The sequence below is a fragment of the Uloborus diversus genome, chromosome 3 (genome assembly GCF_026930045.1).
Source record: "Uloborus diversus isolate 005 chromosome 3, Udiv.v.3.1, whole genome shotgun sequence".
Taxonomy (NCBI): Eukaryota; Metazoa; Arthropoda; class Arachnida; order Araneae; family Uloboridae; genus Uloborus; species Uloborus diversus.
In genome coordinates, this window is record NC_072733.1 from 67,218,992 (window position 1) to 67,225,205 (window position 6,214).

Below are 6,214 nucleotides of genomic sequence, written 5' to 3' on the forward strand. Positions count from 1 at the left end.
AAGCAGATTGAATGCAGAGCCTGATTTAAGACTCAAACTGTCAGACATTGAACCAAACTTTCAGTTTCTTTGTTCCGTCAAACAGCCACAAATATCGCGTTAAGGATTTTTCCCCAATTTAAAGTATGCTTAAAAAAATAGTTGGTTAATAAAACTTCTTGTTTATAATTTTTCTTGTAGATGTAGTTTTAACTTTTTATTAATGTTTGCACTTAATGATATTTTACAATTATATTTTTGTTTATTGCAATCAAATGCTGCAAAAAATGGAAAGCAAACATGCTGTTTTTTTATTGTTTCTTACATGTTACTAATTTCAACATTAGGGGATTCGCGAACTTTTTTGCCTGTTCCAAGGGGTTCGCAGAGAGAAAAAGGTTGGGAACCGCTGCTTTAGATGAAACAGCGGTTTTGGTGTCATTACATTTCATCAACCTTTCGCATTTAGAATGAAAAAAAAATAAATGGAAAATGAGGAGTAGTTATTTGTATGCACTAACAAAGCAATGTTTAGACTAGACAGTGATGCTAAAGGATTGCAGGTTAATTTGCGAAAAAAATATTTGTAGTAGTCAATAACAAAATTGATACTTACGCACCACGATTCACTTCCGAAAATTTTCATGTCGCTGGCGACTAATTTGCGTTAGGTCAAAAATTCTTTACTGAGGAAAAAAAACGCTTTACAGCTATTTCGCGTAAGTCGAATCGCGTTGTAGTGGGAGTCGACTGTACAGAAAAAAGTGAAGTCAAGTCTTTTTAATGGTAAATTTAAATACGCTCGTGGGACCTCCGTGGCTCTGTGGTAGAAGCTTCACCTTTCAAATTGCTTCACATTGGTAGTAAATAGAATAGTAAACGGCGGCACATGTGAGCATGGGGCACACGTGAACGTGGTATGTTTTAATAGGATAACGTCAAGCAAAAAATCTTGAAAAATTCCGAAGTAATGGAAGTACCAGTCCTACTTCTTGACCAAACTTTTAGAGCAAGGAGCCAGTTTATGTTCCTATGGTGACAGCTTCTTTGTTTTAGCAGATGATGATATGATTTTATCACTGTCTCTTTTACGTAAAAACGTATTTTAAGCTAACTAATAAGCTAAACTTAGTTATTGCAAACTATTTTATGAACGTTTAAGTAAATTTCTGACAATGTTTACTTTTAGCAAGTTAGTTCTAAAGAAGATGATGGGACACTTCACAACATCAAGGGGCACACAGCTCCCATATCCTTTCCATAATATTAGTATAAGTGTTAAAAAATGTGTAAGTATTAAAAAATTACTATTTTTATACAATCAGCTTGTAAATTTATTCTTAATTGTTATTATTATTATTAAATATTTAGTTGTTAATTTTTATTACATATTTTTTTAATATTTGTAACTTAATAGTTGCTCAAGAGTTTAGTGTTATTTAATACTTACCATAAATAAAAAGGCAAACTTTTTCATTTAATAAAAAAATTGAAGTATAAAATAATTTTAAAATTTATTCTCATATTCTGTATGAATCTTAAACGGAATATATAGCAATTATCTCTACACAATAAAATATTTATTGTATTTTGTAGTCTTATAAGTTTTTCTCTTGTTTATCCAGTAATCAGAACATGCCAGGAAACTAAAAAATTTACAGTGAGCAGAAGTATATAGTTCGGAAAATATATTTTCATAATGACTTACTTTCCGTATGAGCACAAAAATCTGACAGCATATGGGCTACAAATCCTTAAATGTAACTGGTATGTACGTATATGTTTCAAACTAAAGTGTTTTTCTTTAAAATATGATGCTTTTAATTCATCTTTTAATCGTATTCATATGCGCCCCAGATTTGTTCACATGTCCTCCCCCCCTATAGGCACACATTTAGGGGGAAACAGTTGAAGACATTTTTTTAAAATACCATTAAGAAAAGAAATATTTTTTAAAAAAATGAAAAAAATCCATGGCACAAAGAAAAGACTATTCAATCATGGAGACATCTTTACTCTGAGAAATTGATAATATTTTCTTTGAAAAATAAAGAAATGAAAAACATTGGTTACATGTGCTCCCTTTCCCCTATTTAATAATTAAAGTAGTGTTTTCTTATATCATATTAGCTATGAAAGATTGAATTTTAACCTGCAAAATTTATTTTATCAAACGACATCCTTTTTTTTTGAACTGTCAAAAATAGCTCATTTTCAACATTAGTTGAAAAATCTTCATGCAACGTAGTGTCATTCAAAATATTCAAATTAGATACCGCGTTATGTATGAAAATATTTTCATGCCTGATTATAGCACGAAATTAATGTCATTAACACTGCAATATACAGACAAAAAAGACAGTAATAAATTTCCCCCATTGACACCCAGCATCAATGGTGGATGTAGCGTTGTAAAAACGTTCGTTGCTGCATAGCAACCTCACGTATACTGTAACTGTGTTAGCAGAATTCATGATCTGCGACCTTCGTACATCAAGAAGTAGGAGAGTATTCAAGTAAGTTTTGAACACCGGTAAAGAGTTGAGTATCGGTATAATTGTCCAAAACTTAAGTAATTTTTCATGTTAAGGTGTTGGAAATGAGAATTTATATTTTTATTGCAAGTGGTATTTTCTTTTGGTAAAGAAAAAAATGTACGAGTATGTCAAGCGAAAAAAGTTTGGAACTCTAATACAATTATTCGGGGTAAATTTGAGCCACAATTTCTCAATTTTGAACTGCCCCACTTATATTTCAATCTTTTTTTAGCTGGTGCACAACGGAAGAAAAGCTTTTAGAGTATTTTCACTTATCCAAAATTAGGTAATAATCACTATTAAGTCCCTTTAAATTGAATTATAGCGAAGTTCAAAGTTGTCTTGTCATTCAGGGCAACTCCGAGTCTTGTCAGAAACAAGATGCCAAATAAACTATTTACTAAAACTAGCGTAACTTTGAAGCACATCAATAAACCTTCTAAGTGCTTAAAAACGCCTTCCTTGTCCTTCACTATATCACAAGATTTCTACCATTAATAATATTGAAAAAAATGGTAATACAGTCATTCGGGGTAATAGACCAAGAGACGAGCCCCCAAAACACGATTTATCTCTTTTATGGCTTGTGACCGGTTAAAATAGTAAAAAATGCAATGAAAAAACTTTGGCTCTAATGCCCCCTACTAATTTTGGGTCACACGGCTGCGTGGGTGGATGAAAGGTCAAAAAAAAGAAAAATATTAAAGTGATGAGTTAAATGGCTAAAAATTATATAATAACATTAAATTAATAAGAAAAAACACGTAGCAAATTTCTCCCCCAGCTATGTTGGGGCAAACGTGGTGCCCCCAGGGGTAAAGTATCGATTATTAAACTAAAAAAAATGATCACTTTCGTGGGGAGGGGGAATTTTACAGAGTATTAGTTTCATTATTTTGATTGCCAAAAAAAATTCCCCCCCAGAAACTATGGGTCAATTTGTCAAAAAAAAATTTTTTGTTCCTCTTTATTTAGTCCAAGTCGAGTATTATTCGAACTTACGCATGACTGTTTAAGTTGCAAAAAAAAACCCAGTTTGAACGTTTATTCGTTAAAAAAAACTCGCAGCAATCCCCCCCCCCCCACACACACCTATGGAGGGGGTTGCTACGCGGTGCGCGGTTTTACAACGTGGTGCCCCCCCCCCCAGGGGTGGATTATCGATTGATTCAATTAAAAATAAATGATCACTTTCGTGGAGGGAATTTTACAGAGCATACATTTAATTGTTTTAATTTCAAAAAGAAAAAAAATCTCGCCCCCTCCCCCTCCAGTAACTATGGATCAATTTGTCAATTTTTTTTTCTTTTTTTTTTTTTTTTGGTTCCTCTTTATTTGGTCCTAGTCGAGTACTATTTGAACTTTAGCCTGACCGCTTAAATTGCAAAAAACAAAGCTTGGATGTTTATTCGTTAAAAAAAAACTCGTAGCAAATTCCTCCCATCTATTTGTGGGGGGGGGAGGGGATTGCTACGCGGTGCGCGGTTTTACAATGTGGTGCCCCCCCCCCCCCCAGGATTGAATTATCGATCGATTAAATAAAAAAAAATGTCGTGAGGGAATTTCAGAGTATACATTTAATTGTTTTAATTGCAAAAAAAAAAAAATCTCCCCCTACCCCAATAATTATGAGTTTATTTCACGAACAAAAGTGATTTAATGTTAAAATTGCAAAAACGATTCTTTTTACTTCTAAATTTTAATGCGTTAATCCGATGCGTTAAAAGAATTTTTAAAATAATAATTTGGTAATTCATATAGATTTATTTACCTTCATCATATTGGTTGTGATAGGGTCTATCTAGTTTGATAAAAATGTCCCTGCAATCTCGATGATCTGCTTCTGTTAAGAACTCGGAAAAATCTAAATGACAGAATCTCAGTTTTCAGTGTTTTCGAATCTTTGAAACTTTTATTCCTTCAAATAAAGTTTCTGTCAAGACATTCAATCTTTAATCTAATGGCTGGCTACACTTAAAATTACCCTTTAAAACACTCATAATATAAAAACATCAAAATTTATTTTTGAAAAAAGGATTTTTTTACGTTTTCAGTTAAGGATGCGGTACAGCGTGCTCCGAAAAGAAAAACCAACAGCTATAACGACTTCACTGTGTTGGCTACAGTTGAACACTGATGTACGGACGATGAATTGCTTCCTTTCATTTTGAAAAATATTTCAAAATTTCTAATTTAAATTAAAAAAAAATTTTTTGGGGAGGGGAATTTTTTTTTTTTTTTTTTTTTTTGCTACAATCAAATGTAAACTCTGAGAAAATCCCCCCTCTCTACGAAAGTAATCTTTTTTTTATTTAATCAATCGATACTTCACTCCTGGGGGCAACAAGTTCGCTCCATAGCTGGGGGGGGGGATTTTCTACCTGTTTTTTTTTTTTACCGAATAAATAATTGCAATTTTCTTTTGCAATTTAAGAGGTCATGGGAAAGTTCGAATAGTACTCGACTCGGACCAAATAAGGAGAAACAAAAAAATTTCTTTTGACAAATTGACCCATAGTTACTGGGGGGAGAGATTTTTTGGCAATCAAAATAATGAAACAAATACCCTGTAAAGTTCCCCATCCCCAACCCCACGAAAACGATCTTTTTTTTTTAATTTTAACAATCGATATTCACTTCTGGGGGGGGGGGGAGCTCCCACATTCGGGGCCCCAACATAGCTGGAGGGGGGGGGGGATTTGCTACGTGTTTTTTTAATTAATTTAATGTTATTATATAATCTTCAGCCATTTCACTTATGTTAATATTTTTCTTTTATTTTGACCTTTCATCCACCCACACAGCGTGTGACCCAAAAATAGTGGGCGGGGGGGGGGATTAGAGTCAAAATTTTTAATTACATTTTTTTATTATTTTAATCGGCCACCCGCCATAAAACAGATAAACCGTGTTTTGAGGGCTCAGCTCTTGGTCTACAGGGACGACGGGTTCGAACTGAAAAATTCATTTTGTGTTGAATAGTCCATTTATTGAGGAAGGCTATAGGCTATATAACATTGCGCTTTGACTAATAACAGTGGAGCAGCAATAAGAAATGTAATGAAAACGGGAAAATTTATATAATTGTATAAAATGTTTGGAACGCCGAATACACGTACATTTTTGAGGTAGACCGTGCAATGCCGGGCAATGCAGCTAGTAGACTCATAATTGCTGGGGAGGGGAGATTTTGTTTTGCAATTAAAACAATTAAATGTATACTCTGTAAAATTCCCTCCACGAAAGTGATCATTTTTTATTTAATCAATCGATAATTCACCCCTGGGGGGGGGGGCACCACGTTGTAAAACTACGCACCGCGTAGCAGCCCCCTCCATAGGTGTGTGGGGGGGGGGGAATTGCTACGAGTTTTTTTTAACGAATAAACGTTCAAACTTTGGGGGGTTTTTTGCAACTTAAACAGTCGAATAATACTCGACTTGGACCAAATAAAGAGGAACAAAAAAAATTTTTTTTGACAAATTGACCCATAGTTACTGGGGGGGGGGGGATTTTTTTTGGTAATCAAAATAATGAAACTAATACCCTGCAAAATTCTCCCCACGAAAGTAATCATTTTTTTTAGTTTAATAATCGATACTTTATCCCTGGGGGACACCACGTTCGCCCCAACATAGCTGGGGGAGAAATTCGCTACGTGTTTTTCCTTATTAATTTAATGTTATTATATAATTTTT